Source organism: Mirounga angustirostris, unplaced genomic scaffold, assembly GCF_029215605.1.
Source record: "Mirounga angustirostris isolate CCGP_5_RB_7025 unplaced genomic scaffold, mMirAng1.0.hap1 SCAF_4, whole genome shotgun sequence".
Lineage (NCBI taxonomy): Eukaryota > Metazoa > Chordata > Mammalia > Carnivora > Phocidae > Mirounga > Mirounga angustirostris.
Window position 1 is genome coordinate 170,339,428 of NW_026991712.1, and position 20,067 is coordinate 170,359,494.

Here is a 20,067-nt window from a genome sequence, read left to right on the forward strand (position 1 = left end):
AAAAAAGCAGAGGCAAAATTCTTGGGCTGCAGCAAAGTCAGCTAAAGAGGTAACAGTGAGGATGGAAGCACCCTTTAAGTTTCTAAACTATAGTGAACCACAGTAAAACTGTATCCCAAATCACTACTACATGTCAATGTTATTAAAGTGCTGTTTCCAACAATCATACCTACAAATTTTGGCCCAAGTCCTGCCTCTGTATCAGAAGCTCCAATAAAATCTGTCATTAATTTTGGAGCTACATGAATTCTTTTGGGACTCTTTAGGAAATTCAAATTTAACAACAACTGGACTACTAAGTAATAAACAGCATGTGATCTTCCCCAGATACACCTGGCAACGAAGCCAAAACACCACCAGTCTCTCCCGTGAAGAGCTCAGGGGCTTACACAGCCACATTATGCCACCAGATCCTCAGCTCATCCCCAAGGGCAGCTGCTGTCCACATGGCCCCCAGGTGAGGAGACTACATTTGCTCAACAGAAAGACCAGCCCACTCTAGGTATCTCTGTCAATCCAGGTCTCCCCACAACACAAGAGGGGCAGTCATTACCGTGGTTACTGTGGAGCTTCCAGAGCAGTAGCTATCAACCAGGGCTACAGATCAGAATTTTCTGTGAGGCTGCACAAATGCCTGGGTGTCTCCCCATAGATTCCAACTTAGTGAGTCTGGAAGGGCTTGGGCTCCCTGACCCCCTCACCCCTGAAGATCCTTGAATGATTCTAATGTATACTACACTAAGTGAGATCTAGAGACACACTGTCCAATAAAATTTTCTGTGACATGTGACTATTAGGTACTTGAAATATGGCTAGTGTGACTGAGGAACTGAATTATTATTTTTTTTTTAAGGTTTTTTATTTATTCATTTGGGAGTGAGAGAGAGAGCCAGCTGGAGCACAAGGGGGGTGGCGGGGCACAGTACAGAGGCAGAAGCAGACTCCAGCTGAGCAGGGAGCCCAACGCTGGGCTGGATCCCAGGACCCCGGGATTAAGACCTGAGCCAAAGGCAGACACTTAACCAACTGAGCGACCCAGGCGCCCCGGAACTGAATTATTTTTATTTACTTTTAATTAAATTCAAATAACCACATGTAGCTAGTGACTATCATACTGGACTGCACAGTTCTAGAGCAGTGCTCACAGATCATTTTCATCTTTCCCTGTTCACCAACAGCTCCAAAGTTCCTGTCTACATCCTGTACAGTATTGCATAGAAAGCGCAAAGAATGCAGTAAATCTATAGATTTGGGTTCAAATCCTAACTCTATCACTGTCTGATCTTGAGCCTAAGTCCATCTAAACAGTGAAAAGTTTCTCACCTAAAATACACATAACTTGGAGCGCCTGGGTGGCTCAGCTGGTTAGGCATCCGACTCTTGGTTTCAGCTCAGGTCATGATCTCAGGGTTGTGAGATCCAGCCCAGCACTGGGTTCTGTGCTCAGCAGGGAGTCTGGGATTCTCTCCCTCTCCTTCTGCCCCTCCCCCGCAATCTCTCTCTCTCTCTCTCTCAATAAATAAATATTTAAAAAAACAAAATGCACATAACACACTACACACAGTGCCATTTAAATGCCCAATAAATAGTAGCTATTATCGATAATGATAAATTGCGCTTCTGCCTGGCTCTAGAGCCCTCCAGTGTGCTCCAGTTCTACACATTTGTCAGTGCTCAGCTCTATACAATGGTATCCTGCCCTGCCCTCCTGTCCACAATGGCTTCCACTAGCAGAAACCCAACCCTTCAACATGAAGGCACTTGCCATTCTTCAGCACACTGATCTCTCACATTTCTAAATCTCCTATAGTAAATTCAGTCAGAATTGTAAGATTGGCATTTAGTTGTCTAGTTAACTGAGTGCGTCTCTCAAGATTATGTTCTAGGAAGCCAGAGATCGGGTGTTTTACCTTCAAAATCATCCCCCTCCAGCCCCCGCCACAGACCCCAAGTGCAGAGCTAGGGCTCAGTAATGTCAATGTGCTAGGCTGCCCTACTGTAAGAAGTAGGTAGGGGATACTATGGGGAGAAAGCCCAGATCAAACCATCTAGCCATAGGGTCAGGGGCATACCCTAAACCAGGTTATGACTTTGAGGGAAGAAAAAAAATGTGGACTAAACTGAAAGAAAAAAAGAGGGCAGGGTAGAACAAACAGCCGAGGGAGAACAAGCACACTTTTGAGAAGAATCTTATGTGCCATGCTATACCAGAGACGTCTTCAAACTGCAAAGGCATCCCCAAACACAGCTTAGAAACAAAAGGCTAAAAGCAAGTTACCTTTTCCTCCGTCATATCCAGGGTCCTGTACTACCAGGGGAGGACAGTTACTTAGGGGGGGCTAGTTAATAAAGGCTTCAAGGATTCCTTCATCAACTTTAGGAAATCTTTGCAGACCAAAAAATAAATGCAAGTCAAAGAAATTCTAATTCTAAAGATAAAATTAAGACATTTCCCCTTCCTGGACATCAGATTTCTGACCCCCTCCCTTCACCAAAGGTTTATAATCAACAGAGTATGCAGCTTTGCAAACTAAAACATATTCAGGTCAAACAATCTGACTACTCTGGTCTCATGTCAAAGTTAAACATCTGCTCATATTAGAAGGGGAGGTAAGCAGAGACCTAACTCACACTTCTGACATTTAAAACCATTGTGAAAGATTTGTGATTTGCAGTTATAGATGAAATGCCATCTTACAATCTCTCATAACAGAGAAGGGGACTTAAATCATCGCTAATCAGTTTTATTGGAAAATAGCAATTTCAAGCCAGAAAAATCCCTACTACATGCAAGACAGAAAAGCCAGTATCAGCAGTCTGCAGGCACCAAGGAAGAGGCAGGGAATGGGAAACACCAAACTCTGGCTGCAAAGAGCAGAGATTCCACTCTGGGAATGATGGAGAGGAAATCCTTTCAATGGGAAACCACAGGAGTAGATTACTGTGATTATACTTCAAAAGCAAAGGCTCTGCCACAAAGACACATAAATGAGAGGAAAATGATGCCCCCTTGATCAGGGAAGTTGGGCCCCTTGCTATATACTCTCCTGAATTCATAAAAAAATTTTTAAAAGGGGGGGAGGAGCCATAAGGGGAAAAAAAATCCATCTCCATCCACCAATTATCTCTTTCCAGATCACTGGCCATGTTACAAACCGCCTGCCAAGTAAAATGCATCAAAAGATGCAGTTTAGGGGCATCAAAGGCAGGGATGCCTAGTGGGCTGGACCCTCTGAATATATTCAGAACAGCTTGTAGACTAACCATTTGCACAGAGTCCCCCTATTCCAGGCAGAAGGAATTACACGCCCCTCCAGACCAGTGGGCTAACGGAATCCCTGACAACTTCTTACTGCACCAAGGAAAGCCGTAACAACTCTCAGGGTTGTTGAGATATAACAAACCGGACTTCAAATTCTCCAACTTCTGACCATGACTGATTGTGAAGAGAGCACAGAACACCGCCCCCACTGCCCCCTCCTTCAAACTTCCAAGCAGAAAGATACTATTCACCAAAATGTATCACACCATGTTCCTGTAGCACCAAGAAAGATCAGCTTAATTTTCTTGAAATAAAAGTCCAACTGAGGAAAGCTCCAGGCTTCAGTCTCAATCCAAAGATACAGAAAGGAAGTGCCCAGGCAGCAAACCTAAGGAGCCAGATTTGGTACCCAAAGACTGACAAGAACAGGAGTAGAGAGGGATGGGCCAGGGCTGAGGAAAAGCTGTCCATCAGAAAGCAGAAGTCTTGACTACCACTTTTCTGTCATCCTAAATGCCAACTAGTTGGGGCCAGAATAAACTTAGTGCCATAACCTGGAATTTGGACATCTAAATATTATTTCTTACTCATTGTGCTTTCAATTCATTCCCGGCCAGATTTGTTGTATGACTTTTAATAATAACAATAAAAAAAAGCATCCCTGGCTCTTTAACTGAAAGAACCCCCTAATTGATTCCCACAGTAATTAACCTGCATTTTACCTCAGAGAGCGGTAGTTAAGGAAGTCGGCACTGCTATTTATAACTCATCTCAAATTGAGGGCAGACTGCCTAAAATCTAACACATCCCAGCTGTACTCCTGTTTGAACTGGGGCCAAGGGAATTTTTTAAAGCAATCTTGGCACCGAATGAATGACACCAACAGTATGAGAGCGCGAGCGGTTGTGTTGTGGTGACGTAGCACTGGAGGTGGAATGGGAGGGGGCCAGTGTACTGTGATCCCTCTCGTGCACGCCTGCTGCTCGCTGAGTCCCAGTACAGTAAGCTGGGAACCGCCCACTGAGAGCCAAACACAGGAAAAGGCTTTTCCTGTGGAACGCCTTGAAGTGAGAAACACATGGCTAATCTGCATAAACGCGAAGCCACACCGCCCCTGCCAGGAAGGTTAGTGCTCGTAATCTCTGGCCATGAAGCTGGCTGCCTGGGAGGACTTGGACTGGCGCCTGATAACCCAGAAAGAGCCGAGAGAACAGATGGGTAAGGACCCCGGCAGAAAACAGCCCCGGGTCACGTGACTCGCCACATGGCCCCGCCAGCACAAACTATTGTCTGGCTGCGGAGCTCCCATACAAAGGCACCCGGCCTCAGCTTCCTGTGATTACAGGGACAGGCGGCAGCTGTTGATCCAGTTCCCGTTTGGGACCCTCCCCTGTGGAGGGGCAGTCCAGGCAGGGGCAAATATAAAACGTAAGGCCTCTCCCAATCAACGCTTTCAGCTTCCCCCAAGCTCCACGTGGCTCCACTGGGATCCTAGGATGGACAGAGTAGACCCCCCTACAAGGAATCACCCTTTATACCCTGGTACACATTAGCTAGTCAGAATAAATCATTCTCGTTGTGCCCTGTTCCCTAGCCACACAGACATCTGTATCCAAAGCCTCCTCATCCTTTTCTTACTCTTCCAGTATTTCATGCTTTTGAAAACTGCTCAAGGACCCCTACCTGAACTGAGGAGAAACTGCCCAGAAAGCTGCTTGTTTAGTTCCATCCCCAGACTCTGCCTCTTAAAATAAAGAGACTTCCTTCATTTTGTTTTGCATTTTAAACAGTCAGGTTTCCCTGTCTGTGACCTAGGACGACAATAAGACATTCCTTAACCTCTTATTTTGCCTCACCAGAGACATTATTATTTAAGATTTTCTGAAGCTAAGTTGATGACAGGAAAAGAAAAATACCTCTTCAGACATACCAACACCTGACCTAGGAAATCAAACCCACTCGGCCTAAGATTCTTAGCCTTCTTAACCTGAGAATCACACCCCACATTTTCTACTTTACAAGAGATGGAAAACAATTCATTCTAGTTCTAGTTCATTCAAGTTCTAAATAAACTGGTCATCTGCCTATGGTGAGAGAGAAATTAACAACTACCACTCCAAAGAGATTAAAAAAAGATCTTTCAAAATTGAATATAAATTTTAAAATCTAAATTCAGGGGCGCCTGGGTGGCTCAGTCAGTTAAGTGTCTGCCTTCGGCTTGGGTCATGATCCCGAGGTCCTGGGATCGAATCCCCCATTGGGCTCCATGCTCATCGGGGAGTCTATTTCTCCTCTCTCTCTGTCCACTTGTGCTCTCAAATAAAGAAATAAAGAAATAAAGAAAATCTTAAAAAAGAATCCAAACTCAATGAAAAGTTCTATCAACCCTATTCTGTTCACAGAAATAGTTCTAGATTAGGGCATGTTCCTCTTTGCAGACAAAGAACTCATTTCAAAGCCACCACCTGAAGCACCAGCCTGACCAAACCCCTAGGAGGGGCTGCAACCAGACATGAGACTTGATCTTCCAACCCATACTCTGTCTCTAAAACTGACAGAGAACAAGGGGCTTCTCTCCCTGGCTTAGAGATATTTAGGCTACTGTGCTCCATCCTTCCAGATCAGATGATCAGAGAAAACCTACTAAGGGTAGAAAAAAAGAGACCAATGGGGTAACAGTCATTAAATCATCTAGCAAAACTCAAACAGATTATGAGAGCCAACTGTAATAACCACCTCACAGCTGTCCACCCAAAAGAGGCATGCCAGAAAAACCACAACCAGGTGGCTGGTATTTTATTTCTTCTTTGGTTCCAGAAAGAGCCCTTCAAATAGTGCAGCAACAGCACCAAACTAATGACCTCAACAAATGATAAAGTCCTCTCATCCAGAGCACTTTCATTAGCCACCTTTCATAGAGAAAATGCTCTTCTGGAAATGATGAAGATCACTTTTTTGGAAGACCAAATTTAGCTAACCAATCTCTCCCATTTCCAATGACTTACAAAAGCCTCTGAGGAAACCACACAACTTCTTGAGAAAGAATTCCTCTTTAGGTACTGCTTCAATCCCAGGTTTTAAAAACAGTTAAGGCCCCAAGAAGATGATTAAACAGGAACTGAAATGCCATTTGATAAAATTAAACATCCCCCTCTTTACAACTTTTTAATCTCAAGAGTAAGGCAGCAACACAACATGGTGAAAAGTACTAGACTGAGAGGACAACTGGGTCCCCATCCCAGTTCTCTGACCAATTCCCTGGGGTGGGCTGGGGGCGCGGGGAAGGGTGGCAGGGAAGCACTAGCCAGGTTGTACCTTAACCTCCTCAGCAACACAATGGAATCCTGCCCTCCAGATTTTGAATCAGCAACTCTGGGACAGGGCCAGGAATCTCCTTAGGCAATTCTCATGTCCAGTCTGGGAGCATTTGGGCCACGTGCCCTCTTTCCAAAACTCATCCCATCTCCAGTACCAAGTGACTCTAGAATTTAGATGCACGTTCAGTTTCCTTAGCCAAACAACGGTCTGAAGAGGGCAGTGCCTGGACAACAGAGAAACCACCAGGAATGCACCTCAGATTCCCAGATTCCTAAATAAGCAGCATTCTCAGTTTAAGCCAAGCTTTCCCAAACTCCTATACCGAGTCCCTGCGTTGTCTTGTTCACCTAAACACGTATCACTAACATACTATATACTTTACTTATCCTGCTCATGATCTGTATCCTAGGCTAGAATATAAGCTCCAGGACGGTGAAGATGTGTGTGTAAAGCAAACTTTCCTCCTTTAAAAGTAGGAAAGGAAAGGGGACTGTGGAAGAGAAAGTGAAATTCTAGAGGCCTTGCAATTCCTAACCTCGTTCATGCAGAGGAAATGCTTTGGCCCTGGGTGGCCAGTCCTACACAGTGGTTAAGAGCTCTGCCCTTGCAAGGCCTTCAACTTCTCTTGTCCCTCGGTTTCTGCATCAACAGAATAGAGACAATAGTAGTAGTGCCCTCCGGGCTGAATGAATGAGTTAATACATGAAAACAAAACCCTCTTCTTCAAACCAGCTGGGCATGCTCTGGCCTCACCCATCTCTCCACCAGGAATACACTTTCTTCAGGTATTAGTATAGCTCTCTTCCACATCAAATAACACTTTCACTTGGCCTTCCCTGGTAAACCCATCCAAAATTTCAATCCCGCACACCTCTTAGACCTGGTTCATGATTAACCTTTCTCCCGAGCATGTATCACTAGAATACTCTATGGTTTACTATTTATCTTGTTTAAGTGTCTATATCCTAGACTAAAATATATAAGCTAGTGGGTATGTGTCTAGAGGTACTAGAGGTGGATGTGTGTTTAACTGACTGCTATATCCTCTAGCGCCCAAAATGTTATTAGCTATTATCATCCTACACAAGTCCCAAATTTCTAGAAGCAAAGCAGAACACTTAAGGTCTGGTCCCATATACTCAAGACCAGAAACCCAAAGTGGTCAATTAGAGGTTAGCTAACAAATAAATTGAAGTTATGCTTTTTAAAAAAAAGAGAAAAAAGCACAGGCTTTGATACTATACTGAGCAAGTCACTTCCCTTGGCACCAGAACCGTCTGTAAAATGGGGATTAAAAACTGTCTAACAAAGATAAAAGACAGTTGAAATGATTAAATATGTGAAATGCTTGTTAACGTACCAGTTCATAAACTACACATACAACAGACATTACTTCCCTTTACCCTCAATGAGAGAAAAAGCAGAATGGGTTGAAAGCAGTTTCAAAATACCTGCTTAAAAATCAAGAACACACAAGTCGGACATCAAAAGGGTTGATCAGTCCAGTTTTCAAGCTCTACCTACTTTCAGTCTGTTCTCCCAAAGGAATCCCAAGGCATCTCCTCCCAAGAATCCTGACAGTAAAGCCCAATAGTTTTCAACCAGAATACTAAACCCCTGAGAAGTGTTTGGAAATAAATGTACGGAAGTGCCTTTTTTTTTTTTTTTTTGGGTTATCACATCAACTCTGTGGTGCTACTGGCATTTATTACCTGGGGAGCAGGATGCCAAATGTCCTGCAATGCATCTCCACACAAAGAAGAGCCTCGGTGAGAAACAATGGACTCTAGCCCATTACAAGTCCAATCTTAGATGGAGAATTTCCTGTAACACTTGACCCTGGAGCAGTGAAGGGAAAGGGAATCAGAACTGACCAGTACCCATCCCAAGAGCCCAACATTATAAAGCCCCCCAGTAGCCAAGGTAATCACAAATAAAAATTTACTTTAAAAAATAGTTGGAAGATAATTTACTGAAGGTGGTACTTCTCCTCCAGCACATTTATTAAAATTTAATTATGGTTATTTGTAATTATTTACTTACATCTTTCCCCACTAGAAAGTACTCCATGGAAGCAGAAATTATGAATCCTATGTTCACAACACAGTGACTGATACATTGTAGAAGTTCAGTAAGTATTTGTTGCATTACTGTAAGCAACCTGCAAATGGAAGGTAGGTACTCACAGGTTTTCCAAAAAAAGTTCTGCCATGAGGCTTCTTATATTGGCAAGTAAGTCAGTAACAGGATTGGGCAATTAAGTGAGCTAAAAAGTTATTATCCCAAAAATTCCTGAGAAATGGGGAATATGATCAAAGTCTAGGAAATCTTGATTGGTATACAAGAAAGATAGGTTGGGATACTGCATCCCAGTAGTGCTCAATAATTAAAAACAATGTACAGACCTTGCTACCCACATGAGGTGGTATGGGTTGACACCAGGAAAAGGTACTTCCTCCCACAAACCATTCTTTGGTGTTTCTATTAGGGAAAGGACCTTAGTGTGCATGGACCACAAGCCCAACTGAGTGGCACAGTTTTCTAGACATTTTCTGCCCTGCTTACTTGTCCCTTAACATTAAGTGATATGGTACACTTAAGGAATACACAGAGAGCCAAGGGTCATGTAACCTTATAAACAGAGCTTCACCCAGGAGGGTCCATAGCAACTTTTCAATAAAGACAACACTTCTAAATCACACCTACTTCTTCTGACCTAGTTTCTAAAATACTCCTCCTTCTTCCATATTAAATTGCTTCGCAGATAACTGCTAAAAAACAAACAAAAAAGGCAAAGGCAAAAACTGCTCCTAGTCGCAAAACTTTAAGGCCTCATTTGCTTTCTCTTTAAAAAGCTCTCGTTTCCCCCACTCCTTTTATCTATAATTCCAAACTTGGACTGGTCTTGCATGGGTTATATAAAAAGATCCTAAATTTCTCTAAGTGCACAGTTCTACATCCTGCCAAAATTTCTCCTTCTGTACTAAAAAAGGTATCTGTGACACATCACTGAGCTGTAGGAACTTGATTTACATGCAGTTGGAGATTCCGTTTGTCATCAATCCAATCAAGTCCTGTAAAGACGCTGAGAAGCAGCGATGCCACTGTGTTTATTCAATTCCTAGGGCTGCCTTGGACCACTTTCCAAAAATGCCAGTCTTTCACCTGGTCCCCCTAAGTCCACTCTGAACTATATATAACAGGCACAATCAAATAAGTTAAAGAATGGCCCAGGGCACAGTCAACCTTTAGATTATAGGTGCCTCCAAATCCTCAGGCTTTTTTAAGGTCAGCAATTCGCTGAATGAAGAGCCATACGGTCCTATAAATTCTCCAGTTCTTTTCAAAGCTCCAAAAGTACATTAGTACCAACCTCCTCTACACCACTGTTTACACAAATGTGTACAGGAGACCCTGACTGGCTTCATCATTTATACCAGAAATATACCTGGACCAGACCAAAGTTACTAGCTATCTTTTCTGAAGTTTGTCTCTCCTCTTTATTTCCTATCTGTGGCCAGTATAATCAAATTGAGATGGATACCTGGCATGCTAAATTATGCAAATCGAGCTGAAATTTATCTTTTCCTCACCCCCCACCCCCGAGTCTGTTTTAGTTTTAGCTCATACACTCTTTGGAGATTGTCTTACTCAAGGCACACGGAATTTCTTTTTGGTGAAATGTGTCTGGGTGGATGAACCCAGCTATCTCAATGTCATTTTATTTTAACCCAAAATACCATAATGAGACCACATATTGGTCACTTGAGGTTTTATGTAGGGGTTTTAAAGAAGCCGATTCAAAGCTGCATTGGGAGAGCAGAGGATTCAAATCACAGACTAGAAAGAAAAACAAAAATGTTACAATCTTCCTGTACCAACACAACCCCAAAAACAGATTCAGGAGGGCTAAGAAACAGTCTCCAGGCCAAAGGCAATAAAGTGGGAAAGAGAGTAGAAGAGATACAGATCATTTAGGAAAACTTCTGTTTATTAGTTACTTAGACAAAGGCACTTCCTGCCTCTACTTAGGGCAGGTACCTTCAACAGAGGCACAGAGATACCAGTTGATCTGCAAGTGGTGTTAAGTTGCATCTCCAGTACTTTAAAGACATTTTACCAACTCTAGTATGGTGAAGTTACTAGGCCTCCATGTGCTCTGCATTCTACCAACAGAGTTAGACATCAAAAGAGAGAATGAAAAAGGGAAAAACAAGAAACAGAAAATCAAGCTAGAAAGCAGAGGGATGCTAAAGTGAGATTAAAACACACAAGCACACACAAAGAACGTAGGACTCCCTACTAGAATTATTGGTCTGTATCTACAAATGTCAAATCACAGATCAAACTGTCAGCACATGGCCTCCTAGAAGCCTTGGCCTTCATCAGAGCCGGGTCACAGTCATCACAGCTTCACTCCTCAGGCAGGAGGGAAAAGAGGCCTGGTACAAGGAAACTTGTTTTTAATGGGAACGATACAGAAACCACATCAGGTTTTCAGAAAGCGCAGGTGTGCTAAAACACTGGTTCTCTACTAGGTCTTTGCATTGTTACTGTTTATTACCAGACATTTCTCAAACTTCCATTTCTGTGCCAAGCACAATCATTATTTATTAAGTTAGACAACTGGGGACAGGTCTTGGCTCAAATGTCCGCTCCTCAGAGAGACCTCATCCACTTCAAAGAGGAGCAGCTTGTCAGGAACTGACTTAGAGAAGCTAGAACTTCACAACAAGGGACACAAGGAAAGGAATCAGAGCAAAACTCTGGCTAGCCACCAGGGGCTAAGGGGTGAGAGTGGGAGGGAAGTCATTAAGGACAACCTACTAAGAGACCACCAGATCACCAAAGGCCCTGTTCACAGATCAGTTGGTCATCACGAGCAGAAGGGAAATCATGGCGTTTAACTGAAGCTCCCAAACTGGCCTAAGTAGTGTTTTCAAGAATCCCTTTCTTAGGCAATTTACTTGGCTGGTCATACCTGCTGACCACACAGTCACAATCCTAAAATGAACTTTTCCACCTTCACCAAACAACCAGTACCATGGATTCAGATTATCTTCATGCTGCATGTCACCAAAGAGCTAAGAGAAAGAGAAATGGAAGGCAGGGAGTCCTCAAGCCCTATAAAGAAAGAGACCTGTTTGGTGACTGGAGTTTACAATTATTGCATAGAAGATCCCATCTCAAAAGTATTTCTTTTCTTCTCCCCAAGCATTTTTAACCTTTTCTCTATCCAGTAACTCTCTCACATCATGGGAAGAGCAGATACATCTGAAATATTAGCCTATGGTGTAATCTGGAAGAAGTCCCTCAGGTAATTCAGATATACTCTGTAAATGCATAAATCTGGTAGTTCTAATTTGGGTGTGCCTCACAACGGCCTGGAGGGCTTGTTAAAACACCCTGCTAGAATTCTGGATTCAGTAGGTCTGGATGAGTATTTGCATTTCTTTCTTTCTTTCTTTTAAGTAGCTCCACACCCAGCATGGAGCCCAACGTGGGGCTTGAACTCATGACCCCGAGATCAAGACCTGAGCTGAAATCAAGAGCTGCAACCGACTGAGCCACCCAGGCGCCCCTTTACGTTTCTAAACAGGGCCCAGGGAATGCTGATCCCTAACGGTTAGGGATCCCACGGAGAACCACTGCACTAATCTGTCTCTCAAACTAGAACAACAGGTGCTTAATAAAATTTGTTGGTTTTTTTTAAGCATTAATATATCTTACATGTAGCTAAGAACTATGGGATAGCCTTTAATTCAGTGAAGACCAACTGTCCTTAACCACTCAGTACTATCCCCCTCTCAAGCAGGGGCCTCTACCAACTAGGAGTCATGTTCAAATTTTATTTGATAATAGTACTTTCACATATATTATTAATATTTATTTATTTTAACATTTTCTTTATTTATTTGACAGAGAGAGAGAAAGACAGCACAAGCAGGGGGAGCAGCAGAGGGAGAGGCAGGCTCCCCACTGAGCAGGGAGCCCGACATGGGGCTCGATCCCAGGACCCGGAGACCATGACCTGAGCCGAAGGCAGACCCTTAACGACTGAGCCACCCAGGCACCCCGTTATTAATATTTATTGAAACCTGCAAGATATTTTTCCTCATTATATAGTTGAGGATATAAATTCAGAAAAGTGACTTGCCTAAAGTCACACAGCCTAAGGGAACTTTAAACCTTGGTTTTAGAGCTGACTCTACTATGAAACTTTGTGTGAGGTACTTAATCTTTATGTGTTCACTTTCCCCAAGTGGAAATTAAGACAATAATCCTTGCCTCTCCTGCAAGCGCTCCAAGTCATAGAAAGTAAACTCAATCTGCAAATACTCTCATAATACAAGTTACTCTCACTCAGATCAAAGTGAAGGAGTCTATCTTTGAGCCTCAATCCACCCCTACCCCTCACTCTTCTCAAAAATCCCTCTCAAAAAGAAAAGTGGCCTGACGACCAAATGCTGCCAATTCTTACCACTGGGATCACATGGCCATTCATCAGAAACTTAAATAAAATTCTAGATGGACAGAAATCTAGGCATAATGTAAAACTGTAACTAAAGGCTTTTAGTCTTTCACCCCATTTAAGAGTTCCAGGCTATTGCAAAAATAATGTCCCAAAAAGCCTTAGTGCTTAAATAATTTATTTTGAAGAAGTAAATTTAGTATTTTATAATGTTACAGCTCTAGAGAATCAGACAAACCTTGATTCATATCAGAACTCTACCTTTTACTAGCTTTTTACCCTAGGGCAAATTTTCTCATTTTTACTCTACTTCCTCATCTGTAAAGTGGGAGGAGTAACAATAGAACCCACCTCTCATGGTTTTGAAGATTAAGTAAGTAAATTCATGGACAGACCCAGCATAGAGATTGGCACATTGTAAGTGTGCAAATGCATGGTTATTACTATTAATATTCACCCTCAGTATGCCATCATTTGAAAATTGGGATCTCAGTGAGATTCTAAGCCTATCCCCAACCCAGGACAAAGTGATGGATCAACTACCTATAGAACTGTTCCCCAAATCCTTTATAATAGAGCTATCTTTGGCAGCCAGATTCCTCAACAGGTAAAAAGTTAGATGTCTACTACTGCTGGACCAACCCAAGAACTCCACCACCTGATGATGAGAAAAGAGAGAAAGCAATCTGTACACAGCAGACCAGACACAGTAACAAACAGCAACTAATTCCCAGCATTTCTGCTCAGGTGACTTGTTCACTAAGGACAAGCGAAAGCCATAATAAGGTCCACCCAGAGAAAGGGGGAAATCACTGTGCAAGAAGAGCCCAAAGACACATTTATTTCCTCTAAAAGGAAGGGCCCAGCAATATGTAGCCTTTTATCATCTACCACGTGGCTGAACTCACACTCTGCTTAAAGTCAAAGTATACCAGGCATCAGTCATTGAGAGTAAACAGCTGGACCCAGATGCACTCATGCCCGGCAAGCAAGATGTGACCTCAAGGAAAACAGGAGGCAAAATAAAAAACACCAAGCACACAGCAAATGGGTTTTTAAATGACTGATATCACACCAACCCCTAAACTCCCCTGCTGCCGTCATGCTGGTGCTAGATCTTGAGCAGGGAGTTCCTTTTAACAGAGATGTCTATAAACAAGCAAGCTGAAAGCTAACAAGTTTAAGAGGGAAAAAGCATACAAAAATCTTGGCTGCTGGTGATGAGCCACAGAAAATCATGAATGTGCCTGTGCCAAGGGAGGAGGAAGTCTAATATCTAACATTGCAGACTTGGGAACCCAGAAGCAACGAAGCCATAAGGAAGCCCAAATGCAAAAGAGGAAAAAAAGCACATGGCACATTTCCTCTTCATATGGGTGGCAATTTAAGCAGCACTCTGGGCCTGCAGAGCACATAGCCCCGGTGCCCAAAGCCCCTTAGTATTTCATATCAACATTAGCTTCCTGGAGGGCGACAAAAATCTGTCCTGGATTACTGGGTGATTTCTAATATGTACCATAACCAACACTAAGTCAACATTTTAGGGATCAAATTTCCTACTCTGCAGCGTGTTGGAATGCATTCTTGGCATTAGACCTCTCATTGCAGTACACCCTTGGAAAATGCAGAAGCCACTGCAAAGACTCAACCTGTCCCAAGACCATCTTCTGGTATGCATAAATGACTAACAAAAACAAATGAAAGTTCACTCAGATGTCCTTTAACATTCAATAAAAACTAATTCTATCCCATTTGAATGAGGGGAGGAACAATTTCGGGGAATACTCAAGGTAGTTAAGTCAACATTCACCCTAACTTGGATTCCTCTAAAACCTAGACAGACTAAGGAGTTCATCTCAGGCCCCTTACTCACCTGCTATCCATGGCAGATGAGCCCTTGTGCCTCAATTCTGAGTTACTGGAAACTCGCTTTGCAAAATGCCAGAATGACAAGGCTAAAGAAGTTGGAAGAGAGATTTCTGAACTAGAATCTGTATTCAAGACTCCATACTTGTACACTGGAACAGTGTAACCTAGCCTTCTCTTCCAGGTGAAGGCACTCTAGTAGCCTGGCACTGGACTCTCCATGCGTCTTCAGCTGTTAAGCATCCACTTACAGCCCTTGAAAAGTGCCAGAAATCATGTGTGGTCCCATTGCACATGGACCAGCGGGTAAAGAGAAACCAAAATCACTGCCATTTCAAAGGTTCCCGTAAGGAATAAGCATGTGTTTGCAGCATTTATGAGCTTCTTGGCCACAGCCAACCTATCAACAACAATATGAAAGGCCATTTCTGTGAACAGATGGGCAAACTGCGTATGTGCAGGCTTACCCACCCATCCACCCTCAGTATAAGGTCTGATCCAAGCAACTCAGCTTCAGCACAGCTACCAACTCTTCAGAAATAGCAACAGCCTAAGTGTCTGGACAGGTACCTCATGGCTCTTATTTTGTTTAAGAAAAATTGATTAACTCTGCCAAAAAAAGAAAAAAACCTAAGCTCTCCAACCAAGGTTGAACCACCGTCACTGCAGAGTTGTCCAGGGCACACAACTCTGAAGGTGACACAACCTTCCAAACCCAAAATTACTACAAAAGAGCCCCTGAAACTGGCCAAGAACTTGGCAGGTTGTACTAAAGGCCCCACATAACCACAAGAACCACTAAGACCCTGGAGCCACTCTCTTTCATGGAATTTTACGGTTACAGTCCAAATTCTCAAAGTCACCAGAATGAAGCAACTACAGGTCTGGAGATGGTTGTGTAATGTGGATCCTATAAAGCCCATAGCACTCAGGGTAGCATTATGAAAAAGCAAATTAATATTTTAACTTTCCCCCTCTTGAACATTAAGCTTCACGAATCACTGCCTCTGAAAAGCTGTCCCAGGTTAACCCTGCCCAACTCTGATTGCTCCTTATTCTTGAATTCCTTCAGCTCATACTCTTAGTTTGGTCTATACCCATTTATAAGCTTTGCAAGTTTTCCAGATGTGTGCACATAAGCATGCTTTGCAAGTTTTCCAGATGTGTGCACATAAGCATGCTTTGCCAAGAAAACGAAATTCCTCTGAAGCAGATACTGTCTCTTTTAAGTCCCTTCCTAGTATCTAACTGGTGTGTTCACATACGGCTATTTCCTACTCCCATCTGAATCTCCAAACCCCCTGAGCTAGAAATCATACTCTCAGCAATGAGCCTGATGTTCTACTACTCTTACCACCATGACAATGAGAAAGGCCTGGGCAACCAATGTCTGTGTCAACCCAAGTTTTTGTATTTTGTTTTAAAATAAGCTGATAGCTTTTGGTAAGTTAGCGGAACCAAAAAATTATGGTCAGGGCCATAATGACATTCATATTCCCTACTACTATGCTGAGTCAAACAAGCACTTCCAGGACTCTGGTCTATAAAAACACTTCTTGTGAAGAAAAATGGTGTCAGAGTCAGTGGATTTTGTTTTTAAAAAGAGACTTTGAGAAGATAAATCTGGTTATCTCACAAGGCTACCAAAGCGAGTACCACAGGCACACAGCTAAAATACTTCTAAAATATTTCTTCCTCTATAAAAAGAATGTTTCACTGAAGGAACCCAGAAATGTTTTTAATCCTAAAATGGCAATTTCAAAAACAAAGACTGAATCTACCCATATAACCCTTCAGGCAGGATTTAGTGAGTCCCCAAAACATTTGGACTTTGTACTAACCCAGGAACCTGGGAGCGTTAATTTTAACATATATATGTATGATGCACAGAAGAAGTCCAGTAAAAACTATACAAATAAACCCAGCCCATAAAGTGGGCTTATAATCCTGAGAGCCACAGCAAAACAGAGGCTGAGGACGACGCTGAAGTTGCAGTATCTTTTTTTTCCCCTCCTTTCTGGTATTCCAAAAATGCAAACCCAACCCTAAAAACATCTCACCAAACTACAAAACCTTTCCAAAAGAACAAGGCTTTAAAACTCAAAGTCTCATAAACCAAGCTTGTGGCGCACACTTACCTCACTATTGAAACTTAGGATCTTCTTCCCAAACTTCTGTTTATTTTCACTCTGAAACTGCAATCCATTTTGAACAGGGGCTCCATGTGCCCTGAACTTAGCCTGGAGCCAGGACCATGGAGGCTTCGCTGCCATCTTTTCACTTCCAATCTCTTTTAGATCATCTCTCCTTATCTCCAAGTCTCCACACCCCCGTACTACCCCCTTTTCTATCCACATTTCTTTTTCTCCAATGTTATTTTATTCCACCACATGAGAACAGACTAGCATTATCTTTGCTTGAAAACTGTTTATTAATTTGCCTGTCAAACATTCTATAGAGCCGTTTACATCTTACTACAGAAACCTCCTGGGTACATATTGACAGCTCAGCAAGTATTTACACAAAGCTCTGAAACATTTGGTTCCTTCACAGAGGAAGAAGCTGCTGTGTCAAGCAGAGAATTATCAAACACCTTTTCCTCTACCTTTTCCCCTCTTTTATAAAGGGAAGCTTCCTTCTAGCATACTTCTAAGATGCCTAAATTACACTTCTAAACTACTAAGCCAGGAGGAGAAAGAATGGAAATTCAGGTGTGCTGGAGAAGAGAAAGAATAGCCATTTCCAGGAGCACCTGCAAATCACACCACGCAGTTTAAAAAACCAAAGGTATGAGAAAAGGCAATAGGCCTATGAAATTGACCCTGTAATGCTTAGCTTTTCCTGTTCCAGTCTCAGGAACTTTTGCTCCTCTCTCAGCAAAACGTACAGGGCAAGTTCAGGCACTCAGATTACAACCAACTGCCCAAACCAGACCTAGACCTGCCCAAACACCCAAAGAGTCTGGAGAACTTAAAGCTACCTCTCCCCACCTTCCTATCCCCCCTGAGAGAAGCAGAGTGTTAATGTTATGAATATCTACTCCCTACCCCACCCTGAACCTACTCCCCAAATCCCCTCTTGGAGATTTTGAAGCAACTATGTTTCAAGTCTGCCCAATTTTTCAATTAATGTTTAGTGTTTTAACCACCAGCCAGGTGGAATGATTAATGACAAACATAAACAGTTTCAAAGCAAAATAGTCTGGGAGGGCTTTTTCTGTAAAGGGCCACCATCATTGTGGTACCCAACTGTTCCGAGCCTGTTCCCGTAAATCCTCAGAAGAAAACAGCCTTGAGTTCTTCAGGCCCAAGGGAAGAAAGATGGTCTCAAGACCCCTACCAGCACATGTACAGGACGAAGTTGCCCTCATAAGTCAGGTATGGAAGCACAGCCCAGTGTGTAACATCAGAGAGGAAGAAGACCATGCAGTCCACCAACTTCACTTTACTGATGAAGAGAAAATAAAACTGAGGTCAATGGCTTGCCCCAAATCACACAGCTTAATCTAGAGCTGCATGTGGAACCAAAGCCTCTTGCTCCTGAGTCTTGTGCTCTTTACCCCTCACCACTATGTCACACACAGCTCAATGTGCATCAGTAATGATAATGGTCAATCCAAACAAGGAGAAACCCATGGGAATCAGGACTCCATTTTAGAGACTGAGGTACCCCGGCTCACCGGCAGGAAAGAACAATTCAGTGCCAATTTATTTTGAATACCGTATTTTAACATATATTCTGCTTGGTTCAGTGGCTTCTAGAATTTTGGGATTTGAAGCCAATCAATACAACCCTGGAGGGGGGGAGGGTTGGAAAGGGCCCTAACCATACTTTGTTAGCCTATTTCCACATTTTAAAAAAAGGTCACTAACCTGGTTGCTAAAGCCTACTGTAGACATCACACCTTACAGGAATCAATCCAACAGATGAATGTTTAATGCAATCCAAGACATCTTATTACAGCAGGTGCCACTTGTCACAGTTACTCTGTGTCACACACAAAGGAAGGTACCTTGCAAAGTCCTTATAGGGCCCAATACAAAGAAGCCGACCTTGGTCCTGCTGCTTTCTCTTCTCTTGCCACCATCCCAACCCCCATCACCCTTAGCTCTCTCATGGACAGTAGAGAAACATGAAGCCTCAAAAGTAAGTGCCATCTCAGTGTGGTTTTCCCAGTCCCTCCTACTTGAGAGAGCTCCAAGAGTCCTGTATTTTAGCCAGCCTAGAATTTCTGCCAGTAGGCATTCCCATAATAAGCCCAAGATTCCTGTATTTGTTTCCCAGGAGTCGGAAATATCATTTGATATTTCCATAGCAAGAACTAACGGCCAAACTGCTACAATCAAATCCATCTTGATCCTGGACTACATATTCTACTTCATTTTTTACTTTGATGAGCTGATACTACTCTCAAGGTACTACAGCTAAAAGCATCCCAAATAAAAAACTGCATATGAGGTTCAAGTGCATAGGTGAACAATAAGTATTTCAGCAGTAGAAGGATTCAACACCCTGAGACACAGTATTACTTATGGAAAGCAATAAAGGAAGAGTTTGCCTGCTAGGATCTTCCCGCTCCTGTGAAAAAGACAGAGCCACAATACAAACACTTAGCTAATCTTTATTTCATAAAGGCAGAGTCAAATGAGAACATTACCACCTTAGCTGTGTCAATCAATTATCTGCAAAACAGTCTTAATCCAAGACTGAGAAAGGGACAGAGCAAGACCCTGTTATTTAAGAATGCTTAATAAGGCTTCATGGTCTGACAAGAGCTTTACCCTTAAGTAGCAAAGAGGAATTCATATCAAAATCTATCCACCTACAACCTTCGTGGACTACCACAAAAACTGAAAGTTGTACTGTCTCTTCCACAAGTGAATGCTCACTACCCCATTCTTTGGGCATAGAGGAGTAGGCAATTGAACTGAAATTGAACAGGAACCTATGTTGTATTAAGCGTTAGGTATGGTGATGTTAAAAGTGAATCCAAAAATTCACCCAGAGGCAGCACAGACAAGCTTCCAGACGGGGACTACATCTATTTTTCTACCATTTACTCAGCACAGAGCATAGTACCTAGCACATAAAAGTGCTCAAATATTCAATGACTGAAAAACAGAATCATTCTATGGCAAAAGTTGGTTTT

At 42.7% G+C, this 20,067-nt stretch overlaps 1 protein-coding gene across 6 annotated transcripts in view; it reads right to left on the bottom strand.

Moving 5' to 3' along the window:
• ARID1A (AT-rich interaction domain 1A) overlaps positions 1-20,067 on the bottom strand; it is a 69,378-nt gene that overhangs the window by 45,149 nt on the left and 4,162 nt on the right. Inside the window, exon 1 of one of the 6 annotated variants that reach the window (XM_064589712.1) lies at positions 8,293-9,976. The exons of the other annotated variants lie outside the window; for them this stretch is intronic. The gene's annotated coding sequence lies outside the window, so the exon portion shown is untranslated. Of the gene's footprint in view, positions 1-8,292; positions 9,977-20,067 lie in introns of those variants that run through there. 6 annotated transcript variants of the gene reach the window in all.